Below are 27647 nucleotides of genomic sequence, written 5' to 3'. Positions count from 1 at the left end.
ATTCAAAGTTACAACAGTACTGTAAAAAATATCTTATGACCGTTTTTCACACTTATGACCATTATCACTTCCCCATGGTCATGTGATCAAAATCTGCCTATTTGGCAACTGGCTCATATTTGATGATGGTTTCGGGGTGCCAGGTCATGTGATCACCTTTTGTGACTTGTGAGAAGCAAAGTCACTGGGGAAGCTGGATTCACTTAACAACCATGTTATTAACTACTGCAGAAGTTCACTTAACAACTGTGGCAAGAAAGGTCATAAAATGGGGCAAAATTCATTTGACAAATATCTCACTTAGCAACAGAAATGTGAGAGCTCAATTGTGGTCATAAGTTGAGGACAACCTGTAAAAGATTCAGGAGTGAAGTGGGGGGGGTGTACAGAAGAGCAGAAGAGAATGGAGGGTGGGAGGAACCTGGACGTTTAAATTACTTGAATTGACCTTAAATTACTTGAATTGACCTTGTATCAGAGGTGGTATTCAGCAGGTTCTGACCAGTTCTGGAAAACTGGTAGCGGAAATTTTGAGTAGTTCAAACAACCGGTAAATACCACCTCTGACTGGCCCCGCCCCCATCTATTCTCTGCTTCCTGAGTCCCAGCTGATTGGGAGGGAATGGAGATTTTACAGTATCCTTCCCTGGAGTGGGGTAGGAATGGAGATTTTACAGTATTCTTCCTCTGCCACGCCCACCAAGCCATGTCATGCCACGCCCACCAAGCCACACCCACACAACCAGTAGTAAAAAAATTTGAATCCCACCACTGCATATGATAGGGATAAGAGAAGGAAAGGGTTTGATAGGAGTGCTGCACTATTTTACATTCAGGATTTTTTCAGTAAGTATCTGTGTTTGACTTGTATGAGTTCATCTCTATGAGAAATTGTGGTTTTGTGGCTAGCTGTGCTCACAATGCAGCAACTATAAGTGTTTGTCTTTCTGACTGAAGGACTGTTTCTGTTTCTGTGTGTGTAATGCCACCATTTGAAGGTCATTTTATAAAGATGCCAAGGGATACATTCTCAAAATTTCACTGTTCCAAATACATTGGAGACTCTTGTTTTTAGCATTGTAACTGAAATGTGCAATCTATGATCCCCGATGTGTATACAGACCTTAACATCTTATTTGTAACCTGAGTGTTAATCATAGGGTCAAGCTTTGGAGATCCCTTTCCATTGGGAGGGGGGTTGAAAATTGGAAGCTTTTGAGGAGTAAAATGGTTAAAACATTATGGTAGATTGTTCTGCTATCTTAAAGAACATATTTCTTCCTTTAAAGCAACCCAAACAGAACCACATTAAAAAGTCCGAAAAGTGTTAACAAGTGTTATTCATTCCAGTAACTTTATTGTCTATCCTCTGTGCTGTTCTCATAGGAAAATGTGATCCATGCAGAAAAGGATTTCTCAGCTTTGTATTATCAGTATATATCACCCTGAATTTTATGGACTCCTCTCTCCTCTCATCTCTGACATGGTTGCATGGAAATAACAGAAGCATTTATTCCATGACTGCAAATTAACCGTAGTTTGGAGTCATTGCCTACCCATAATACCCTGGATACACTAGACATAAACTATAGTTTGAGACAAGCCAGTTTTCTGTTTTTGATTTGTTCCAAGAACCCATTGCTTGATCATAGTTTCCTGTTCAAATTGTTTTCAAAAGGGGAGATGTACTCATAGGTGGGATTCGACCAGTTTGGGTGATGCTAATTTTACATCTGGCTCCCCAAACCAGTAGTTGCAAAGACTAGCTAGCCCCGCCCACCCTGCCCCTCCCCTCCCAGGAGTTTCCACGTGACCCATTTTGGATGCCAGGTAAGTGCAGAGCCCACAAGGGCTTCCTGGAAGTTCTGGAAGTCTGAAAATGGGCCTGTTTCCGGCCTCCAAAGGGCCTCTGGAGCTCAAGGGAGGCCATTTTTGCCCTCCCAGGGGCTCAAGGAAAGCCTCTGGAGCCTGGGGAGGGCAGAAAGTGGGTCTCCCCAAAGTTCCAGAAGTCCAGAAACAGGCCCATTTCCAGACTACGCAGGGACCTCCGGAGCCCGGGGGAGCCCGTTTTCACCCTCCCGGAGGCTTGAAGATAGCCTCCGGCACTTGGGGAGGGCAAAAACTCCCCCCCCCGCCCATGGTGCAGGAGGCCAAGTAGACTACGCCCACCATGGCCACGCCCACCCAGCAACCAGGCAGAGAACCGGTTGCTAAAATTTTTGAATCCCACCCCTGGATATACTCAAGGTTCTCATTATGCAACATTCAACAGTCAAAGCTCTGCTTCAACATACAGCTATCAGCAGAGATGTCTGCAGAGACAGGAGTCAAAAAAAAAGTCAAGATGGCGGCCACAATCTTGAAAGCAAAGCAGTCTTTTTTTACGTCTTCCCTGCCATCTCTACTAGCATCCTAATAATAATCCCTAAATCATGTTGGTTATGAACAGTAAACCCAAAGGTGGAAAAGGTTACGTCCAAATTTGGCCAGTCTTCAGATTGGTATTAGGATTAGAGTTAGAGTTACTTTTCTCTCCTTTCCTCTTGTATTTGCCTAGTCCCTAAATGAAGAGCAGGATGACAAAAAAAAATTGTAATATTCAGATGCTATCCTAAATTTGGTACCTGGTGAGTGAAACATTGTAACAGGGAAAGGGAAAAAAACCAGGCATAAAATATTGATTTCATTTAAAATGTTAAGAACTACTTAATCCAAATATTTCAGATGTGTGCATATTTATTTCCAAATTTGCATATCTGTTTGCATATATCTTATAATGATTAATGTTAATTGTACTTTAAAATCATTTCTAAATTGTAAGCAAACCAATTCTAAGAATGTGAGACTAGGAGCCAGGGAAAACATCTTCAAGTACCATTAATTAAAAACTGCCATTGAAGCCCTGATGAAGCAAAACTCACATCAGAAAAATATTGAATTCTTGACAAATAATAATAATAAAAAACAAGCACAAATTATTAACGCGGCTGCCTCATTAAATGGCATTTCAGAAGGAAAGCACTAAGAATTTATAAGCATTCTTCACTCCATAAAGACTGGGAAGAGTCAACACTGACCATCAAATATGTTCAGTTTTACTGTCACTATATTTCACAAGCTCACATCATTTGAATATTGGTGGGAGAGTGTTTTTTATAGGTAACTGAATATTCTCTCCCCCCCCCTTAATGATTTCCTAAAGAATAGGAAAAGTGAGCTATGAAGAATCTAAAATAGAAAGGATTTCAGATGTGCAAGTTTTTGCATGATCGAACGGTGTAAGCTGAATCCTCTATTAAATGGATCTGAAAGATGACTCCAAACAATTTAACAGAATAACAGAATTGGAAGGGACCTTGGAGGTCTTCTAATCCAGCGGTCACCAACTGGTGGTCCATAGACCACTGGTGGTCCACAAGAAAATTTTGGTGGTCCACAGAAAAATTATTTGCATTTTTTATATTGCACTAAATCAGGACTCCTCAAACTACAGCCCCTGGGCCGGATATGTGCAATGAACGTTTGTGTTGCTGCAGAATCTCTCCCTTCGGGGTCTTTTTGTACGGGTTGGATGGGGGCAGAAATTTCGACTTGGGGTCTGCTTCAGCCTCCTGGTGCAGGGCTTTGGGCGAAGGCTGGAGGGAAGTGCTGCTGGTGGCAAAGAACCGGAGGGCCTTGTTCCAGTGGGACTGCATCATGGCCTGGAACTGGCTGACCATCTCAGCCCATTGAGCCTCCAGGCACCAGTACCTGGCCTTGCACTCCTGCGGGTCTTCCCTCTGCTTGGAAAGCCTATGCTTACAATCCTCAGTGAGGTGCTTCTGCTGAGCCTCCTTCTCAGTTGGATCCAATTTGAACTGAGCCAGTTGTTTTGCCAACTCTTTCTTGTGGTGGCTGCTTAGCTCCAACAACTGTTTCCTGTTGGGGCCCTAAGGAGCCTGGGTGGGGAGGTGAGGATTGGCTGGCAGGGGAGGGGCGAGTAGAGACTGGCGAGGCACACCTCGACGTGAGTGACATTGGGTTGGCGATGCCCACCCAGTCACATGACCACCTAGCCAGACCCACCCAGCCGGTCATTAGGCAGATCATATTAGTGGTCTGCAAGATTTAAAATTATGAATTTAGTGGTCCCTGAGGTCCAAAAGGTTGGTGGCCCCTGTTCTAGTCCAACCCCCTGCTCAGGCAGGAAACCTTATACCATTTCAGAAAAATGGTTGTCCAATCTCCTCTTTAAAACATCCAGTGTTGGAGCATTCACAACTTCTGGAGGTAAGTTGTTCCACTGATTAACTGTTCTGAGGAAGAAATTTCTCCTCAGTTCTAGGTTGCTTCTCTCCTTAATTAGTTTTCATCCATTGCTTCTTGTCCTGCTTTGAGGTGCTGAACTATTATGACAAAAGTTTAGTTCAGGGGCACTTTTCTATGGTGAATTCGGCATGAAAGGGATGGTGAGCAGCTTTTTGATTCCACCAAATACTATGGAGATATCGCTGAAGAGCCAGTTCAAGCTCACACATGTAGGATAAAGTTTCCTGGCCCATATGTGATAGTCATTCTGTATCCCCAACAATCAGCTTTTGGGGAACATCTCCAATATGACTGTTAGAAGAAAATTCTACTAATATGATTGTAAGAAGAATGTTTTTGTTCCTTCCAGGCCAGGTCAAAGAGCACAGGACAACTGCTTGAAGTGGAGGAAGATTTTATTTGACAATAAAATGGGCAGTTTTATTTATTGGTTAATCTTTAGTGAGATTCACAGCCTTTGAGGCTGGTTAATAGCTCAGCAGCTCGAGTCCTAACCAAGGACCTAGGAACTGTTAAGGTATCGTCGGAGGATGTAAGCTGTTCCGAGTAAGGTGGTTTTTTGTAGAGTCAAAATGTTCAAGTCCGGCAAATTTAGAATTTCTAAATAGCGGGGTAGCCCTTTGGGTATTGCTCCAAGGGCTCCAATTACAATCGGGACAACACACGATTTCTTTTTCCACAGTCGCTCAACTTCAATTTGTAAGTCCCGGTACTTTGTGATTTTTTCTTGCTGCTTATCTTCAATTCGTGCATCACCAGGTATTGCAATGTCAATGAACCATACTTTTTTCTTTTCAACTATTGTTATGTCAGGTGTGTTGTGGACCAAGTGCCTGTCAGTCTGAATCCTAAAGTCCCACAAGATCTTGAGTTTCTCATTCTCTAAAACTTTCTCAACCTGATGTTCCCAGTGGTTTTTGCTGTACTCAAATCCAAACTTCTGGCACAATTTCCAGTGAATGATTTTAGCAACACGGTCATGGCGTTGTAGGTAGTCAGTTTGTGAAATTTTGCTGCACCCACTGATCAGGTGGTCAACTGTCTCCTCTTTTTCATTGCAGAGGCGGCATTTGCTGTTGGTGGTAACATGTTGAATTTTTGCCTTCATACAGTTTGTGGCTAGGGCTTGTTCTTGAGCTGCCAAAATAAAGCTTTCTGTTTCTTTTTTCAGTACTCCTGATCTTAACCAGTTCCAAGTTAGTTTCTGGTCAGCTTTGCCTTCAATACTTTTCAAGTATTGGCCATGCAGAGCTTTGTGTTTCCAATTTTCAGCTCGCTGCTCAATTACTTCTTTCTTATATTCTGCTTTTGTTTTAGTTGTCTTTAAAAGGCCTCCTTTATTTACTTCCTTAATCATTGGTTCTTCACTTTTCTGGATGTAACCATTCAAGCTGCATTTTTCTTCTTCCACAGTCTGCTTTACTTGTAGGAGTCCTCGACCACCCTCTGCTCTTGGTAAATATAATCGGTCAACATCACTTTTAGGGTGCAAGGCATGATTCCTTGTTTTTCTGTCCAAATTGTCTAACTCCATCTGGGTCCAGTCAATTATTCCTGCAGAGTATCTAATCACAGGTATAGCCCAGGTATTTATGGCTTTTATGATGTTTCCTCCACTCAATTTGGACATTAATATCTTACGAATTCGTCGAATGTACTTGGCTGAAGTTAATTCCTTGACTTTATTATGCATTAAGTCAGAGGCTTCTAAAATCCCCAAGTACTTGTAGCCTTCTTCTGATTTTACTGCCTTTATCATTTCTTCATTCTCTAGTTCTATTCCATCCTCTTCTATGATCTTGCCTGCTTTGGTTGCTATTGTTGCACATTTGTCAATTTGACAATAAAATGGGCAGTACTATTATTATTATTATTATTATTATTATTATTATTATTATTATTATTATTATTATTATTATTATTATTATTTTAAGCATATGGCATGTGTTAGCCAGGGATCACCAAAGTGGCTGGCTGCCTCTGTGAAAGGAATTTTTTCAAGTGATGTTATCTTACCCGCGGGACGCTTGAATGCCAGTAGGCAATTGGAGGAGGCTCCTTTCCTTGATCCTACGCGATTTATTCGCTCACAGGAATCGAGCCGCCAAGCTGTCAACCTCAGTGGAGCGCAGGCTCAGCGTCTTGCCAAGTGAGCCACCGCAGCCCCCAAGTTTAGTAATAGAAGGTGGCCCCACACTGAAAGAAAAGATTAGTAACAGTGGTGGGATTCAAAAAATTTACTACCAGTTCTGTGGGCATGGCTTGGTGGATGTGGCAGGAGAAGGATACTGTAAAATCTCCATTCCCACCCCACTCCAGGGGAAGGTTACTGCAAAAATCCTCATTTCCTCCCGATCAGCTGGGACTCAGGAGGCAGAGAATAGATGGGGGCAGGGCCAGTCAGAGGTGGTATTTACCGGTTCTCCAAACTATTCAAAATTTCTGCTACCAGTTCTCCAGAACTGGTCAGAACCTGCTGAATACCACCTCTGGTTAGTAATAATATTTATAAGAAAATAGTGTCCTTGTTTTTGAGAGAGTGTAAAAGTGGTTTTTCTTGTGGGGGGATTGAGCTGAGTCTGGTAAGAAGGAATTGCTGTTTTCTCATCCTGTGGGATGAGATAATCTTCACCTCTTTGTGTGTCCTGATGTTGATCTTGGGGGATGGGTCTAGGTCTGGATAATCTTACTGTGTGTGTAAAGAACGTCCATATCTTGAAAGGATTTCTTATGGTTTTGATTCCGTTGCTGATATTTGCCAATTTCCTAGTGAGAGACGACGCATCTAGTCAGTTTTAGCCCATGTGTCAATAGGAGCAAAAAAGCTTAAGTAGTGTTTTGTTGGCATTCACTGATAGGTCAGAGATGGTCAGAGATGGTGAATGCATGAGTGGCCAGGGTGGCATAAGAGTTTTGTCTTCTCACATGACTAAGATGAGAGAAGTTGCTGCTCCCTTTTCCACTATTAGAACATATATATCTGAAATCATTTCCAAAAGGAGCCAAACAAAAGTAGAGCAGATTAGGCAGTCACGACATTTATTTGCTTTGCCTTTTTTTAAGTACGGGCTAAAAGCAATCTGTGGGGAGAAAAAACCAACAGCATTGAGAATGCATGGCACCGGCATTGTTCATTGATAACTGTGCACTTTTGTGATTTCATAACATCATGTCTGGTTGCAATTGATCCGATTTAATTTCAGCTCAGATGTGGTTCTACAGGAAATCCACTGTATCCAGTTTTCCAACAGAAGCTCTGATGTTCTTTGGAGTTTGGGAGCTGCTCATTTTTTCCATTGGCAGCAATGCTTGACTCATCTTGGTTCCTAGACTCTTAAGTGACTATAGCTTCATGCTAGCGTTTCTCTGCTGTTTCAGTAAATTTAGCAGAAGAATAATGGTATGGCTTATTTATGGTTTTGCAGCTAACTCTGATTGCAAATGCTCAAATGCCAAACCAAACAAATCATAGACAAAGAAAAAGATACTGTCTGCATATCATTTTCTTTAGTCTTTCTGATTTTGCTCTCTGTTTTGAAATTGTTTGTGGCAAGAATGGCTATGGGTTAATTTCAAAGTTTTGGAAAGCAAAACTAGTGGTGATCATACATTATCCATATGCAGATAGAGTTGAATGGGAGAAAGGGAGTTTCAGGAAACGCCTACTGTATTAGCACACATCCAGATACCACTCCATCAGTGAAATAACCTTTGCACATTGATAAAAGTCTATGGAGATTCTCAGTCATCCAAGTCATGGCTGAGCTGAAGAAGCTTCTTGGATGAGAAGTGAAACGTCTTCAAATGAAAAAAAAAACAAGAAAACCCAGTTGCCTTCTGAAAAAGCATCTTTGGGACTGACACATTGATTTGGAAGAATAAAGACATAGCTCCATACTGGAGGTCCACCATTTTATCAATGGACAGACCGAAATAAGGCAAAATTCAGAAACTGACTTAAGTGACACAACAATCCAATTGATGCCAAGGAAATGAGTGTTTTTCTATAATATCTTTTCAGGGAGATCATAGCAAAGATGTAGCATGGATTAGATAATATGGTGAAGGAGGGACAGTGTTGCAATATTTTCAGGATCAGACTCAATAAAGATAATAGAAGTTAGAGATTTAAATATATTTCTCTTTAATCATAATAGGCATTCTATATTCGCTGAATATTCAAGATAGAAGCAAGGAAAATGGGGAGGATGGCTCCTTATATATACAAGGGGTGGAGCCAGGAATGGGAGTGGTAAATTATGAATACATTAAAGTCCAAAGAATAAGTTAACCCCTGATGTTCCATATATACATTATTTACACATTAGAGAATAAGGCATTTACATCTGACAAATCCCCCTCTAAATGCCGGTTCGTTATACAACACCAGTTACATTCAGATTCAGGACAATATAATACATATAATTTAGAAGTTAAATATTTGTGTTGTTTAGAAGGTAAGGGTTTTGTTAATATATCAGCTAATTGTTCAGAAGTATCACAATGTATTGCTTTGATGAATCCGTCTTGAGATAGTTGTCTCACGTGCTTAAATTTTATATCAATATGCCTGGACCTTTGTCCAATTGCATCGGATCTAGATATTTCAATGGCCGCTTTATTGTCTTCATGCATAATAAATGGTAAAGTAGGTTTCTTCCAAACATCTGTGATCAAATCATTGAACCATACAAGGTTATTTGCAGCTTTAGACAAGCAAACATATTCCGCTTCTGTGGTAGAAGTGGCTACCAGTTCTTGTTTACCAGTATACCAGTAAACTGGACAATCGTTCAATAGAAAAACATAACCAGAGGTACTCTTTCTGCATGATGTATCACCAGCCCAATCTGCATCAGCATAACAAGTAATTTTTGGTTCTTTGTCATTATTTGGTTCCAATATTAAACAAAAATCTAATGTACTTTTCAGATATCTTAAAATTCTTTTGACAGCTTCCCAATGATACAAGGTTGGTTTGCTAACATATCTTGACAATAAATTGAGAGGTAATGCAATATCTGGCCTAGTCCAATTAGATATATAAAGGAGTGAACCTATAACTGATCTGTAAAATGTGTTGTCTTTAAACTCAGGGGAAGATTCATCAGTGTTTCTAAGAAAATCAGTTTGCATAGGTGTGTCACATGTTTTGGCATTATTTAAGTTACATTTGTTTAGGAGTTCAATGATTTTATCTTTCTGAGTAAGTTTGAATCCCCTTTTAGTTTTGTTAATTTGTACACCAAGGTATTTATTCACTCTACCTAATGATTTCAATGAGAAATGTTCGTTTAACTTATTTACAAAGATTTCCCTGCTCTCTTTATGCTTTCCAATATATAAAATATCATCCACATAAATTAATACAAATTCAATATGATCATTACTCTTTTTTACAAAGAAACAGTTATCAGCAGTGGTGGCGTTGAAATCCATGGTCTTAAGTACTTTTACCAAACAATCGTACCATCTTTTGCCAGATTGCTTCAATCCGTACAGACTCTTATTTAATAACCAAATTTCGTTCTTATTAGTGTATTGACTGTGTGGTGCTCTTACATATATTTCCTTATCTAATTTTGCGTGTAAGTATGCAGTCTGTATGTCATATTGAAACACGTCCAGATTGAGTGCAGATGCTACTACAAGAGCTGTTTTGACACTCTCTGTTCTCACTGTTGGTGAATAAGTGTCAGTATAGTCTTCTGGATATTTTTGTGCATAACCTTGTGCAACTAGTCTGGCCTTGTATAAGGTATTACCTCCTTCTAAATTCTTAATTTTATAAATCCATCTGGTACCTATAATTGTTTTATCCTTAGGTGCGATCGCAGGTGTGAATACATTTAATCCTTGGAAACTTTCCATCTCTTTTTCCATAGCTAGTTCCCATTTTTCTCTTTCTTCACGGGGAAGTTTCAATACTTCCTCATATGTATTAGGTGTTATTTGTTCTCCATCCATATGCATTATGTAATCTTTGTATTTATTTGGTATTTGGTTTCTATTGTTTCTAATATTTCTTTCAGGTTTGCTATGGTTGTCATGCAAATATCTGGCTTCCTTTTTTGTTAATGTGTCTGTCTTTATTTTATGCTGACTATTTGTCCAAGTTTTGGTTTTGTTCTTACTTTTGTTAATATTTTGATTTTCTGTTGTTCCTTCCTCGCAAGATATATTATCTTTGCTTTTATTAGGAAATATTTCATTAAGGTGCAATTTAGACCAATTGGCCTGCTCATGGAACACAGCTGTTCTGGATACTATAAATTTGTTATTATTATCAATGAATCTGTACCCTTTGGTTCCAGTTTCGTATCCCATGAATCTTAATCTCCTGGATACGTTTTCTCCCTTTCTCCTCAATTGTTTAGGTATGTGTACGTCTGCAGTAACTCCAAATATGTGCATGTGTGCTAATTTGGGTTTTCTATTGTACATCACCTCATATGGTGTCTTATTCACAATACTGGACCATGTTCTATTTTGAGTGTAATTTGAATAATGTAAGGCTTCTGACCAAAATTGTTTGCCTAAACCAGCATCCTCTAATGTGCATCTAATCATGGTTTGTAGTGTGGAATTCTTTCTCTCTGCAATCCCATTTTGAAATGCAGAAAATGGATTGGACGTGAAATGTAGCATCCCTCTATCCTTTAACCATTGGGAGAATTCTTTAGACATGAATTCACATCCCCTATCTGTCATAATTTGTTTTATTCTGATATTATGCTGTGTTTCTATGCGTTTGTAGAATTCCTTAAATTTCTGAAAGGTTTCATCCTTGTGCTTTAATGTGTAAACAAAACCATAGCGACTGTAATCATCCACTATTGTTAGGAAGTAACGTTTTCTATAGGTAATTGATGGAGTTAATGGACCAACTAAGTCCATATGTACCAAATCAAAAATATTGTTAGTTGATCTGTTAGATTTTTTTGGTCTGGGACTGGTTTTTAGTTTGGTGGATTTACATACTGAGCATTCCAAATAATTTTCACAATTTTTTATTTTGACACCTTCTGCGTGTTCAGTCATTTTTTGTACTACGGGAAAGCTTGCATGTCCTAACTTCCTATGTAAGATGTGAGCACACTCATCATGAATTGGTTTACCTATTTTTGGTTTCTTCTCATTGTGTGTATTTTTGTTATCATGAGTTATTTTACATTCATCATTGTCACTGTTACTGACATTTTCATCATCTGCTTCAATACAATCTTCCATATTTGAATCAATGTTATGTAACCATCTTTCTTTGGTTATCAGATAGGGTAGACCCCCTTTTATCATCACAGTACCTACATTTGTTTTGTTCTTTTCTATAGTTGCTTTCCCCTTTGAGAAAACTATATTGATGTCAGATTCTCTGCTTAGTTTTATAGCACTCAGTATGTTGTGAGGTATTTCTGGGATTAATAATACCCCCTCTATTTTCCCTAAACCAGGCAAGGTCACATTTCCTCTGCCTAATACTTGAACCTTTTCTTGATTAGCTACCTTTATCACAAACTTATCTTCTGTAAATGAAGATAATATACTTTTGTTGTTAGTGGTGTGATTTGTTGCACCAGAATCAATAAGCCAATTATTGTTCTCATCTTGTTGTGTTCTGGTGCTGTCTTGTTTATTTAGCCCATTTAGTGACCCAGATTTTCTCTCTTTTGAATTTTCTCTACCCCCTCTACTTTCTCTGTAATTTGGTGGACTTCTATATTTGTGTCTATCTGTGGAAGATTGTCTGTAATTGTATTTGCTCCTATATTCTGGCCTATGTCTCTCCCTTGGGACTTTGGGACAGTCTCTTCTACTGTGTTCCCTGGATCCACAATTGTGGCATCTAAAGGCCTCATTATATTTATCTTGAAAGACTACTTTCCTAAAAGATTTGTGTTCTGTTTGGTTACTGGAACGATTTTTTCTTGAATTGTCTTCTGCTATCAATTTGTTAGATAGACTTTCTATTGATAAATATCCCAAATTAATGGTATCTAAGTGTGACATAAAGCTATCCCATGATGGATCAAGTGAATTGATAATAACACTTTTCATTGTTTGATCTGAAATCACTTCCCCCCTCAATTGCAGCTCAGCTCTTATTTTGTTTAGATTTATCAAATGCTCACTTATAGAAACCCCTGGTTTCACTCTAGAAGAAAAGAAATCCTTAGACATTCTTGTGGTTGTGGCTACGCTATCGCTGTGAAATAGATTAAACATGCATTGAATTATTTCTGATACAGTTAGGTTTGGTTTGATGCTATGATACATTGCAGGAGACACGCTAGAAATTATTATGAAAAATGCTCTATGATGTAAACAATCTATTTTTAAAGTCCAAGGTCTTCTTGGAGGACTAGTTATAAAGAATAGTAAATTTTCTTTCATGAAAATAACCTGAAGCTGTTGGTACCACTCTTGTAAATTAATGCCATCAACTCTAAGTTTTGGGAAGTCACTGGGTAAGTTCCCCACATTATTTTGTCCATTACTTACAACCTGAGGCAGTCCGTGGTCTCTCAAGTGCAGGAAATTACAGAACGGCATTGGGATGCTTGTAACGAGTCTGCGCGGTTCTCTGGCCAGTTCAAGTCTTTCGGGGCCGTCTACGTAGTTTTGCACATGCGCGTTGCTCATTTCTTCTTTGGCGCCGTTGTGGAAGGTTCTCTCCATTTCAGCTCTCTCGATCCGCTCCTCTTCAGATGAGTCGGTCTCTGGTTCGGTTTTTGGGGCTTTGGTGATGGCGACGGTTCTTCTCTTTCTCTTGTGTGCGCTGGCACTCGATTCTGTCTGCGGTGTAGGACGGAATCGGCATGGCTCTCTGGGCTCGGGTGTCGTCGTTTTCGAAGTCAGGATGGGAGCGTGCAGGTCTTGAGTTGTCGGTTTGATTTCTTGCTTCTTCGTTGATGTCTTGGAAATTTTCAATCTTGGCCCAAAAGCAGCAAAAAGCGTTTTCATTGCTGACTTTACTTGAGACTTTGTTAAATCGTCTTCACTTTCTGATTTTGGTTCATCTGAAGAGTTTGAGACTTCTTTTTCACTTTCTTCGTCTGATAGCGTTTTTCGCGCCAGAAATTTTGAACTGAGCGTTTTGATTGGCTCTGCTTCACTCTCTTTTGAAGTTCGTTGAAACCAAGATGGCTGCCATTCAAAATTTCGCGCGAGGTCACATCTTTTCTTTTTTACAACTATTTTCTCAGTAGTCATTTCACTCACAGTTTTTTGATCTTTGGGTTTTTCTTTAATGACGTTTTTCTCTCTCGCTGCTCCGCTGTTCCTCAGCATCTCCTGGAGGTCCGCGATGAGGCTTTCATCATTCTTTTGGCTTTTTAGTATCTTTAATATCTCTGACCTGAGTTCGTTATTTTCTATCTCAATTTCTTCCTGGTCGTTATTTTCACTCATCAGTTCTTCTTCTTCAGTGGTGTATTCTTCGGATTCTCTCGAAATCGCATTAGTGGATTCGTTGATCATCTCTTGATCAGTTTCTATTTCTTTGCTGTAGGCCCTGGTGTTGGGCCTATCTTTCTTGGACATTTTTAATTACTTATTGAGTCAATTAACCATCCTCTGCTACCAGCTTGTTGCAATATTTTCAGGATCAGACTCAATAAAGATAATAGAAGTTAGAGATTTAAATATATTTCTCTTTAATCATAATAGGCATTCTATATTCGCTGAATATTCAAGATAGAAGCAAGGAAAATGGGGAGGATGGCTCCTTATATATACAAGGGGTGGAGCCAGGAATGGGAGTGGTAAATTATGAATACATTAAAGTCCAAAGAATAAGTTAACCCCTGATGTTCCATATATACATTATTTACACATTAGAGAATAAGGCATTTACATCTGACAGACAGCATTGTTCTCTCCTCATTTTGTAGTTTCTAGTTAATATATATTTGCATTCTAACTGCCACTTCAAATGCCTCTTTGGAGTCTCTGTGGGTTTGCAATGAACTGCATTTCTGCTGTCACTTTATAGCATAGCAGAGACATAATGCTGTGGTTAAGGGGTCCCTCTATACCTGTAATGAAATGATGTTGTTCTCATGCTGTATCTTAGGCAACAGCATCCCAGTGCTACTTTAGCACTTGTCATATCAGTATGACACCATGTTGACATTCCATTTCAATTCAGAAGGGCCCCAAAACTATATATTAGCAAGGAATGCTTGTAGATTTGGGGATGGAACAAAATCTGAATGCATTTTGTCAAACATATTTTGTACAAAACTGTGTGTAAAAGATGAATGGGTACTTTTTCCAAGCAAACCACTCCCTTGTTCTATTTAGCAACTTTGCTATGGTATGCTATGGTATTTGTCGGACCCCCTGTAGCCAGCGACAATTCCCAATCACCCGGTGCGTTCCCACAGACAGGGCTTCCTCAGGGTGCCGTCGGCCAGACAGTGTTGGCTGGCGACCCCCAGGGGGAGAGCTTTCTCTGTGGGCGCACCCACCCTCTGGAATCAGCTTCCTTTGGAGCTCCAGATGGCCCCTGACCTTTGCTCATTCCGCCGCGATTTGAAGACCTGGTTGTTCCGCAGCCTGGACTGATGGAGGGGGGGGTTAATGAATTTTAAATTGTTTTAAATTGGGATTTTAATTTTATATTGGCGGGAATTGTGCATTGTGAGCCACCCTGAGTCCTCGGATATAGGGCAGCATATAAATTGCATAAAATAAATAAATAAAATAAATAAATAAATGAAACATGCACACATGTGCAGCTTCTAACATGCAGCTCTTCTTCCTATTTACCTGTTGTCCTTCTTTTCCTGATAAAAGTGGCACAGAGGGGCCCTTGGTGTTCTCTGAGCTTGGTTGTATTTAGGCACAGAGTAGATGATTGATGGCCCACCTGGTGCTCCAAACATCATGTAAAAGCCTCAGAGTTGCTCAAAATAATTTTACCAACTTTTGATGTTGACCACCAAAATATGCTAGATCAGTGCTTCTCAACCTCCACGGAGCCCTGGGGGTGTTGCGATGTCATCACAGGGGGGTTCACAAAAGCTTTAAGAAATGTTATGATGTAAATCTTAAGTCTTGAAGGTCCATGGTCATGGTCAAAAAGTATTTAAGGGGGGGGGTGTCAGTTGTGAAGAAAATGTTGAGAACCATTGTACTCGGTTATTTTCTTTCTTTCTCTTTCTTTCTCTCTTTTTTTCTTTCTTTCATTGTTTCATTCATTCATTCATCCATCCATCCATCCATCCATTCTTTTGCAAAAGTGGGAAAATATGTGATAACCTTCAAAGTATAAAAATTTAGGGCTAAGCATTCCACTCCAGTTCCTTCCAGAGATGTCATTACCTGGCCACCAAGTTTCCTACTTAGATTCAAGTGTGTATCACGTCTATGTATTCCTGGCCTGAAGAGCCAGCAAACATGACAGCATTATTTGCACTCATCTTTATGTCTGTTTGTTCAGTTTTGGTTTTGGTTTTCAATTGTTTATTGCTATTTGTTGCTGTTTTCAGAATGTGACCTCTTCCTTTTCTGCTGCCCTGTGATATTCCTCACCAGACCCATCAGATTAAGGTGGGGGCAGGGAGGGACAGGGCTTAGAAGTAGAGACATTACCCAGTTATCTACTTGTGGACTGAGTTTGGAACTATCAGAAGGACCAGTAAGATTGACTTTAGCTTTGAGAGCTGAATCTTCTTTTCATTAATAAGTCCATTTTCTTTTGGGTTGTCTGAAGAAAATCTAGCTGGCACCGTTCCATTTTTCTTGTAAATGAATTATTATTATTATTATTTGATTTATATGCCGCCCTTCTCCGGAGACTCAGGGCGGCTTACAATGCGTTAAGCAATAGCCTTCATACTTTTGTATATTTATACAAAGTCAGCTTCTTGCCCCCACAAACTGGGTCCTCATTTAACCTACCTTAGAAAGGATGGAAGGCTGAATCAACCTTGAGCCTGGTAAGATTCGAACCTGCAGTAATTGCAGGCAGCTGTGTTAATAACAGGGTGCTTTAAACCACTGTACTACCAAGGCTCTTGAAGTAAAGTATTTTCTAAGCATACCACATCTTCAGTAACTAAAAAGCATCATGAAACATCAGATGATCACAATTGCTTTATTTATTTGCCAACTCTAAGTAATGAATTGTGTGTGTTAGCTGCATTGGTCCATCATTGCTTGACCAAAACTTCACTTATAATTGTTTTGTTTGTTTACATATTCTGAAGCAGGTAGTACTCTAATTTCAGGAAATCTATACAGGAATTTTTTTAATGACTAGCAAAACCAAAGGAAATACACTTTCTGTAATTTGAGACCTTCTTTTTCAACTTTTCAATGATAGAATATTCTTGTCAATATTTTTATATTTCAATTAGTTTGTTCTGTGAAAATCAGGAAAAACTGTGAAGCTTGTCTTGAGCTGCATCTACAGAAGCAACTCTCTCTATTTTTTTATTCCTTGCTTTTTTTTAATGCTTTTCTTGATACGTTTGCATTCAACTTGGGCAGGAGATCTGTGATAGTTGTCCAACTCCCAGCTCTTTAACAAAAGCAGCAACATTATTTTCAGCTGAAAAATTCATGCGTTAACCAGAAGTTGATGCTTTTGTGAAAAGATTGAGAGCACTGACCAGTGCTTGTCCTGAAAATCAATATTGGCCTCATAAAACTCTGAAGCATTTTATTTTTTCACATGTTTGCTTTTTGGCCCAAAATGGTAAGTGTTCAAGTTCTACTAAGAAATGAAATAGATCCAATAAGCTTGATTTCTGTTCATCATCCCATCTGAATAGAAGAGCAGGCTAAAGTCATATCTTTCCAAATAAGGGGTGAAATCCAGCAGGTTCTGACAGGTTCTGGAGAACCAGTAGCAGAAATTTTGAGCACTTTGGAGAACCAGTAGCAGAAATTTTGAGTAGTTTGGAAAACCGGTGGGAATGGAGATTTTGCAGTATTCTTCCCCCAGGAGTGGGGAGGGAATGGAGATTTTGCACTATCCTTCCCCTGCCACGCCCATCAATCCATGCCCACCAAGCCACACCACGCCCACCAAGCCATCCCACCAAGAACCAGTAGTAAAAAAATTTGGATTTCACCAGTGCAACAGATCCATCAGTTTCACTCCATGAATAAGAAGGAAACAAGAGCAGATTTTAGGTCTTGTATTCATCAGCCAAAGCTAAAAACAAGAGAGGGGCTTAGGAACAAGGTTGTCTCCAAAGATCCCCTTAACCAAACACTCAAAAGAGTGTTTTACTTGACATGGTTTATTCACACTTATAATAGAGCATAAAATCAAATGATAAGTTAAATATAAATATTGAATGAAAACAAATCTAAAAGAAAAGTCATTTATAAAATTACAAATATCAATTCTGAGTGAAGAAGAACAATCCAGCCATATAAACAGAGCAATAACTCAGAGTTTAAAAAAATTACTGAGATCAAATCTAAATCACATCCTTTTCTGTCTGAAATGCATAGCTAAATTCTTAGCTGTGTTAAAAGTAATGGATTTGTTGGCCCCTTGTGGTAAAAATGTTACATTAAAACTGGATGGTCTAGTTTTTTTACCCTAAAATTTCTTTTCTTTTTTTCCTTTTTCTTACTAAATAGTGGATGTGGGAAGCTATTTTATAATTTATTAATTAAAAGTCAGAAAGCTTTGTTGATCTACTGGAAAAGCTAGCAGTTGAGTCAAGTTTACTTCCTGTTCATCACTCATCTATAGGAATTTATCTGTTTCGAAGCTATGCCACTAGGATTATAGTAAGGAGAATCTTTCCTTCTTATGGAAAGCAATTTTTTTTTGTTTAATTGATAGAGAATAGAATAGAGTAGAGTAGAGTAGAGTAGAGTAGAGTAGAGTAGAGTAGAGTAGAGTAGAGTAGAATAGAATAGAATAGAATAGAATAGAATAGAATAGAATAGAATAGAATAGAATAGAATAGAATAGAATAGAATTTTTTTATTGGCCAAGTGTGATTGGACACACAAGGAATTTGTCTTGGTGCAATACTCTCAGTGTACATAAAAGAAAAGATACGTTCATCAAGAATCAATTTACAATTTGGTAGATTCATTATGCAGTAAGATAATGTTGTTAAAAGGTTAGCAGCAGGTGATTATTTTTTTTTCATTAGACCCCAAGCTCTTCATCTTGACCCTCAAAATAGCTGAATAAAGCTGCTACCCAAGGGAATTACTTATAATTAGGCTTTCAAGCCCACTATTTCAAATGTCAAGAACAATTCCTCCTCCCCACATCATATCATATCCTTCTCAGCAAGATGTGTGCATATCTTGAACAAGTTGTCCCAAATCTATTTCAAGTCAGGATTTTAGAATGGATTGAGGCTAAGTGCAAAGAGCCCTTCTCAGAAAATATACTAGATCTTCTGCAAACAAGAGACCCAGCTAGAAGATGCAATCTGCTCTAAAATCAACTGGGACAAAGCGGTGACTACTAGTGTTCCTAAAAAAAAAAAAAAAAAGGTTCCTGCACACTCTTGACACTCATAAAATACAGTACCACAACTCTTGAACATGGATGACTCTGATAGGTTTGATTGATTGATTGAGGCTCCATACTTTTGTTTGCACTATCCAAATTACTTATGGCTAACCTAACTATGATTAACTCATGAAAAGGAAACTCAATTTCCAGGGTCCATGCAATGCTCTGAAACCATAAATTGAATACATGGGTTGGTCTGACCAAACCCATCAGGTTCTTTTAAGACTCAATGTATCAGGGTAAAGTAGCTCACCTCAGGCCACAGATGGTGACTTTGGTGGATCAAAGTATGGGCTATCTGTTAAGCTACCCTACTGTTGTTGAATGTGGTGGAGAAACAGATTGCTGTAAGAACATTGTACAAAGCATTTGGCCATGCATCTGTACAGATGGAAAACTGAAGCAGATGGTCCCTTTTCATTCTTAATATGTGATCACCCTCTTGTTTCATGAACTGTATGTAGCACAAAAATATAGAGTAAATACAGTACATAGAACTGTATTCAGTGCAAAATCTAACCTGGGCCAGTTCCTTTGGCAATAAGAACATGATAACCTCTTTCAATAAATGGTTATTACAAATGGTACTTAATTTTACAATAGGTGGGGAAATAACAGTGTTCTGAAATGTCTCCAAGAGTGAAAATCATTTTGCGCTCTCATTATATTTCTCAAACTACAATATTAAAGAGACATTGGCTGGGTAATTTTAATCATCCATCAAGCATGAAAGTGGATATTATCCACTTCATAATGATTTGTGATGGTTCTGAATCAACCAATATACCAAGAACATGCAAATCAGATGAGCCATAGATTAGGGTTTGGGGATCTGTAATCAGAGCAAAAAAGTATAGTAATAGTAAAAGATATGGGAAAAAAATAATCAGTGAATGAAAAATAAACAATGTGAAAGCTATACTGAATGCACACTGTCTTAAATATGAATCTCAAAGAACTATAACAATGGCCTTGCTACCTAGTTCAGGTTTAATTCATTTTACAGTGGCTTCAAAGTCCAATCACTTGTGTCTATTTTGATAATGCCGAAAATTGACAACATCGTTCTGGTGAAGTATTGATGAAGGAGATGCTTGAAATATAGTAAGCAGTATAACAGTTTTAAAATAGTTTAAAAAATACCCTCCACTAGTAAAACCCAGGGAAAAATAGAAACTCATATCCCCAATAGATTTCACCACTGACAATACCCCCACCTACACAAATCTGAATCATGGAAATTTTTATTCAGCCCTGAACTACCTCAAGAATGAGGTGGCTATATGTGTACCACCTATATGTTCGTCAATTACCCTTTTTGCTTCATCTCCATTGCCCTGCTGCCATTTTTGCCTCTAACACTCAATTCACATGATGACATTGCTGATGTAGTAGAATTAAGGAAAGGTACCAATTTTGCATCCACCAGTACATAGTGGTATCTCTGCAGTGGTTACTGTGATCCACGTTCCCTTCATCTGAGCAGGATTTTTTGGGAGGAACGCCCCCCCCCCCCAAAAAAATCAGGCAACTATAGTGGCCCCCTGTCCTAATTTTTCCTTCTCCCTATTTGCATTTCACTGTGAGGAAAACAAATCAAGCAAAGAAAACATGGCCGCCATGCACAGATATCAGAACATTCTAGCAGCAAGCAGGACTAGAAATGGGCAATCAAACCCAGAAGCTCTGGGTTTGGTGGGTACAATTTCTTAGGTAACAGCACAAGCCTGAAGCTCAAATACTTTGGCCAACTTGTGAGAACAGAGAACTCATTGGGAAAGACCTTGATGTTGGGAGAGATTGAAGGCAAAAGAAGAAGCCTGTGGCAGAGGATGAGATGGTTAGATAGGGCAGCGGTGGGTTTCTATCGGTTCAGCCTGGTTCGGGTGAGCTGGTAGTGGCAGCATGGGAGGCTCCATCCACCCACCCGGACATCATCACAGACGCTCTCCTCATGTGCAGAAGTGCCACACGCGAGCGAAGCAAACATACGTGTGAGCTCACAGTTCCAAACCAGTAGCAAAGGTAAGTGGAACCCACTACTGAGATAGGATCATCGATGCAATGAACATGAATTTCAGCAGACTCCAGGAGTCAGTGGAGGACAGGAGAGCCTGGCATGCTATGGTCCATGGATTCGTGAAGAGTCAGACACAACTTATTGACACAACAACAACAAAAACAGCACAAGTATGCTTTCTGATATAAATCCTGAAGGTGGGGAGAGGAGGAGGGAGGGAGAAGAGGGAGGGAGGGAGGGGGAGGGAGGGAGAGAGACAGAGAGAGAGAAAGACTTTTCTGTAGCAATCATAATTCAGCTGAAATAACTGGAGAGGAGAAGGCTTTAGGTGTCTATCCCTAAGTTTATAAAGGTCCTCAAAAGCTGGCAAGTGTTTGGCAAAGTTAAGCAATGGAAATTTTTCTCAACTGGATGAAGAAGGATTCACCACCACATAAAGACTTTATGGAAAGTCTCTGTATGCAAGCAAGAATGTGTAATAAGGGATATCTTGGAAAAGTTACTGATGTGAGACTCCAAAAACGAAGACACACAAAGTTACTTCTAAGAAGTTTTCTTTATTATGTTCCTCATCTGTAGACAGAAATCTTGTGAAAGTAAAGCAATTAGTTGCTTCATTAAAGATGTAATCTGAGATGTTCTAGGGAGGAGCTATCTTTACCCTCTTTCTCTCAACCAAACTGTTTAAACCTCATTGTCTCTTGATCCTCTTGCAGCCCCTCCCACCTTGGAATCCAGACTACATTCTACCACAGCTAACCAATTAAAGGGAACAGAAGGAATGGTTGGTCTACTCAGAGATGTACTTCTAAGTAGATAAGCTTAGTATTACTCTGTTACAACATAAAATATGGAAACTCTCAAAATGATTTTCTCGGTCATTTTTATAGTAAGAACCTGTCAACTTTGATAAATATTTTTTAGCCCAAGGTATTTTACCTGTCTGGTAGAATTCCAGAATCTTTATATACTTCTATATAATCACAGCCTACTTTATACGAACAGTCAACAAGATGAAAAACCTGCAGAGTACAAGTTAGGGAATGCCTAATTTTAAATTTAAGAAAAGAAGGAAGATGACTACTGCTAATCTTTTCCTTGATATGCTAGTTGTCCGTGTGAGTGTTTTCTATTTCTTTAATAGCATTTCCATCCTGTTTGGAGATTGTTTTTAATCTTGAAAAATTGGAATATCAATTTGAACAAGCACCTCCCACCTGTTATCTGAAACACTATACTTCAAGCAGATGTGTTTTGTGTGAACATAGCCAAACTAATGATCAATTCAATATCTTACAGTGTAAACACAGGATAAAACTATATTGATATTTCATACTAAAGATGTGGTTTAATGCAGGGATCTGAAACATGTGGCCCACTGAAGTGTTTTTGTTTAGCCCATGATGGCTCCAAAAACGTAAGACAAGATAAGCAGCCACCATAGAGAGCAGACTTAGCAGGATCCCAATTCCAGACGCTGCATAGGATTTGGATCCACTGTGGATGATATGCCAGCATGAAGAGCCCACAAGGACTCAAAAATTTACAATCTACTGGTCCTCAAATCTCACCATGGTAGTTTTGTAGCTATGCTTTCATCATCCGGCTTTGCCTCGTGCTACCATTTGTCTATGCTAGTTGGCACCAGGGAGTGTCCACACAGAACAACACAGTGGTGAAGAGTGGGCAAACAGGCAGATCAGATATTGCAACCACAGTGATACCCTGTTTAATGTGCTTTTGTTTTCATTAACCATCAGTAATGACATTTTAAGTTATTTTTATTCATTGTACAATAATACCTTGTTTTAATTATTTAATTTATAAATAATTTAATTTAATATTTAATTATTAATTTAATTAATGAATAAGTATTTGATTTTAATTTTAATTAATGAATAAGTATTTGATTTTAATGGATGTTGCACGTTTGCCTCTGTAGGAATGCAGCCCACTGAGTAGCTCATTGTATGTAATGTGCCCCATATTCATTTGAGTTTGAGACTTTTGGTTTAATGCCATGTGTACCTTTATAAAATGACAGATATTAGTAGATATTAATCCCTATGAACTGGGTAGCCACTGGAGATTCTTTTCAAATGCTATGAGTAAATATATTTTGTTTGTCTGCCTGCCTGCCTGCCTGTCTGTCTGTCTGTCTGTCTGTCTGTCTGTCTGTCTATCTACAGTATCCATCTATCCTAGATTGTATGATGCATCCAAATTGTCCTGTTTCAAATTCTTACTTGGACTTGAAGACAACTTTTTTTAAAAATTGGGGGGAAATCAAGACTTATCTTCCCTGTATTGTGGGGTTCTAATCTTAACTGGAAGCCCAGCAGCTGATATTTGCTATATATCTCTAATGGCACATACAATTTGTCACTTGTTTGCTAGTTGTTACCCCAGCTACCAAAAATAAGCATCACACAGATTAAATGAAGCAACTGCAACAGATAAAGCTACATCGTTAGAAACATATAATGAAACAATTATCACAGCATCTCTCTGCAGACTGAACCATGGCAACTTTCACATAGGGGTTATAGCTCAAAAGGTTATACGTGGAGATAGAAGAAGATGGGGAATTGATGTACTATAAATGTCATCTGCCTGCCACAGGAATCTACCATCCTTTTTTCAGGATGTGGGAATTAAGTTATAGCAATTTGAAGAATGGCAGGGCCAAGTTATGCCTCTTGAAAAAGTGAGAGAACTTCATCCAAGTCCATTAATTTTGCAGATGTGAAAATATAACAGAAGTTATTGCTCCTACTTGAAACATCTGCTGAAGAACACTAATATCAGTATAATCCTGATGGCATCAATCAGATGTTTTTAGAGATGCTTCATCTGATTGCTTAGATGACAAAACACCACCAGGCCAAGCAAATTTAGATTCTTATACTGCATTTGTCACTATAGGTTAGCTTAGAACATTATCTAAACAATGTTCTGTAATGATGAAACGAATATCAGAAATGCTGTATTTAAAACACACGAGGTTGCTTTAAAGCTTATATAAGAAAGATGGGAGGACGAAATATGTCTACATACTGGAGTTGGTTGTTAGACAAAACACATAAAGAACATTTTTCTTTCTTTCTGACCTTGAATGCGACAAAACTTCATGTAAGGGGTTAAGCTTATGAAAGAGCTTCCATTTACAGTTATCTAAACATTGTTTAAACTAGTTTTCAGAATGAAATACTAGCAGGAGTTAGTATTTACTCCATACACAATCATAATCACTTTAACCTTGCCATTTGCACAGTGGCTGTCTTCTTCACAAGACTACTGAAGCTATGGGCTATAAATCTTTATAAGATAAGTTGCTCATTCCTTGTTTGTCAAAATGCCACAGCGAACTACATCAAAGAAAACAATTGCCAACTCAAAGCAAATACTAAAGCGCTGATCCAGCAGTCCTTAAATTCAGTGAATTTTGCCGTATATATGTCTATGTGTATTTCACATACATGTGTATGCATGTATGTATATACTGTGTACATACATATATACACACATATATACTGTACATGTGTGTATATATATACATTTTATATTTACTGTAATATATATAAATGTAATATTATATATTACATACATACTATATATTTGTGTGTAAGTATATATATATAAATCTGTGTGTGTATACAGTACATATATATAAACAAACATACAGCTATAGATATGCACACACACACACACATACACACACACACAGCTATTCAATCTTTTCTATTTGAAATGTTCAGGCATATTGACAAGGCATCATCAGAAACTGCAGTCCTCTTGATATCATAAGGAGCATCATACAACACCTTCTCCCTCAAATCTGATATCAGCTCAGATGATTAAGATGTGTATGTTATGTCTTAAAACCACTTGCTGTATTAATAAAAAATATTTCTTGAATGGAGAATCTTTGTGTGGGCTTCTATTTTAGATTGAAAATTAATATTACCATCTAATGAATTTGGTTTTTCCTGGACATATTTTCTTGGAGCAATATTCCTCCCTAACAGCTTTTTAATTTAAGACCCCAGATATGTTTGACTTCAACTCATAAGATCCAGAAAATCAGTGAGGAGATTTTAACCATAAAGTCATCCAACCAACCAAAAGAACATTTAGTGCAAATATGTGTTGAGACAGAGAAATCTGAAGAAAATCCATTTCATCTACTCTGCCTTTCTTATGAGTCAATGGATGATATCACCTCTCAATTTAATTAAATTATGCTTGCCACTTCTGTGCGATATGGGAGGGCCACGCTATAAAGGAAACAATTTTTGTCTCTTATAAAACATGAAAAGATAATTAACAAGCAATCCCTGGAAGTCCGGGCATTGAAATGACAATAAATTGCTGACAGAAGAAGCTGGCACTGGACGTAGGTCCCTACCACAATAGTTAACAGGCAAAAGCTGTGTGATGTATTAATGCTTTGTATTTTTAAGTCCGCTTGAGAAACAGCATGGGAGAGCAGCATCTTAGGTTGCTGGGTGAAACTGCCTTGTGTCTCCAGTCCGTCATCTAATTATTTCCTTGGCCTTATCCAAACTCCAATTCAGGAGAATCTCAGGAGACATACCAGTTAGGCACATTTTAATTATCATACATGTCCACAATCTAGATTTAAATTTTTCTCTTGTAATTTGGGAAATCAGCTTAGTCTGGATCAGGTTGATCTCTAGCTATATAAACAGAATTTATTTGCAAATCCTAGCTTGGGGCTTTGGGGAGCTTTGTCTCCAATCTCAGTTTTGCACTGGATGCACATCTGGGAATCAAAAAGGATCTCGGGAAACCCACACTGCCTTTTTCATAGTACAAGGTGCCTGATGTTAGTTACCCGATTTTAACATGAGACAATTTAAGTGAGATTGGGATAAAATGCCTCCCTCCCAGGCTCCATTGGAAATTAAATGGCAACTCTAAAATTATCAGGAGCATCAGGAGCATAATCTGAGGAACCTTGTTGTTTTAAAGGGTTGGATCACTCTGCCTAAGTATTTCCAACATTTAACATCAGTTCTGGGCATCTAGTTAGCAGGCTGGGAATCAGCGGTGGGTTCTACTTACCTTTACTACTGGTTTGTAATGGGATCGCACACGCGTGCCTTGCTTCTACGCATGTGCAGAAGTTTCTGCGCATGTGCATGTTATGTATTGATACTTTTCAGCGGGAGTTTCAAACCTGCCTAAGTTTCTGATTGGCTGACAGTCCCTCCAGGATTGTATATAAGGAGGGCTGCAGCCCCTGAGTTTTTGCTGAAGTCTCACTGTATATTAAAGAGCTGTTGTCACTTGCTTGCTTGTGCCTCTCATTATTCCCGAACCACTGCATTGGCGATGAAGGTGGGATTGAGGTCACAAGAAGCGAACCAGTGAGACCACGAGCTTCAGCTAGGCGACGAGGCGAACTACAGGAGGCATACTGAACATGTCTGCCTACGTTCCGCCCAAACCTTTTGATCCGACCCGCGAAAAATGGGTCTCGTACCTAACGAGGTTTGAATGCTCACTCGAAGCCAGCGACATGCAAGGGCTCTCCGCTAATCGGAAGACAGCCCTCTTCCTAAGCCACTGCGGACCGGACGTGTTCGAGATGGCAGAGTCACTGTGTGAGCCAACGCCGGTCCAGACCGTCTCCTGGGACACCCTGATGGCCACGCTCTGGGCTCACTACGCTCCCGTGCCCTCCAAGTTCGTGCAACGATACCAACTCAGACAGCGCGTTCAACGAGAGGGAGAACTGGTCAGCGCGTACATGGCCAGCCTGAGAAAAGCCGCAACTCATTGCGACTATAGGGACTTGGACGATGCATTGCTTGAGCAACTAATCTGTGGTGTTCGGGACATTAGGCTACAACGGCGCCTGCTCGCCAAGCCTGATTTAATGCTTGCTGGAGCCCTAGACGAGGCCAGGGCTCATGAAGCCTCCACAAAAGCCGCAGAAACGCTGCAGTGTCCGCTGACCAGCAAAGACAGTCCCAAGTCTGCCCCGGTGCACAGGGAAGACGCCGGATCCAGCTCGGAGTCCGAATCAGATGAGGACGTCTTCCGAACGGAGCACCAGAGAAAAGACACAGGCAGCCCCCGGCGAAGCTGTCCCAGCTGTGGCGGGCACCATGATAGACTGTCCTGCAAATACAGTGAGGCTATTTGCAGGCGTTGCGAGAAAAAAGGGCACTTGGCGCGAGTCTATAGAGCCATTCTGCCCAGAAAACACCAACCACGTGAGCGCCGCAGCCAACCAGAATCGACGCGCCAGAAGCATCCAATGAGAGACAGCGGCGCAAAAAAACGGCGCGAATTTGAACCGCGAGATGGCCGCAGCATACACATAGACCAGGCCAGCACGGCGATCGAGGACAAAGTCAGCACGGTGGTCGAAATCAACGGCAAGCCATGCTCGATGGAGATCGACACCGGATCAGCTCTCTCCATAATGTCATGGGCGACCTTAAAGACCCTCCTGTCGTCGTTCCGGAAGGACCAGCTATCCAAGCAACGACTGCGCATCCTAGACTACCAGGGGAACCGGGTATCCCTCGAAGGCGTGGGCACGTTCCGAGTCACCTACGGAGACTACGAAAAAGAGCTGCCGCTGACCATCGTCACGAAGCAGCTGCCTAGCCTTCTTGGCATGGGGTGGTTCCAAGCCCTCGGTATGGGTTTCACCGGCATCCACCAGATGTCCAAGCCATCACTAAAGGACAGTCTCCTGACCGAGTTCCAGGACGTTTTCGGGGACACGTTGGGCAAGTATGTGGGGACCCCTATCTCCCTTAATTTAGACCCCAACAT

The sequence above is a fragment of the Pituophis catenifer genome, unplaced genomic scaffold, assembly GCF_029215685.1.
Source record: "Pituophis catenifer annectens isolate HBS135680 unplaced genomic scaffold, rPitCat1.0.hap2 SCAF_3, whole genome shotgun sequence".
Classification (NCBI taxonomy): domain Eukaryota; kingdom Metazoa; phylum Chordata; class Lepidosauria; order Squamata; family Colubridae; genus Pituophis; species Pituophis catenifer.
The sequence above is the reverse complement of the archived record's forward strand: the minus strand, read 5'-3'. Positions refer to the sequence as shown.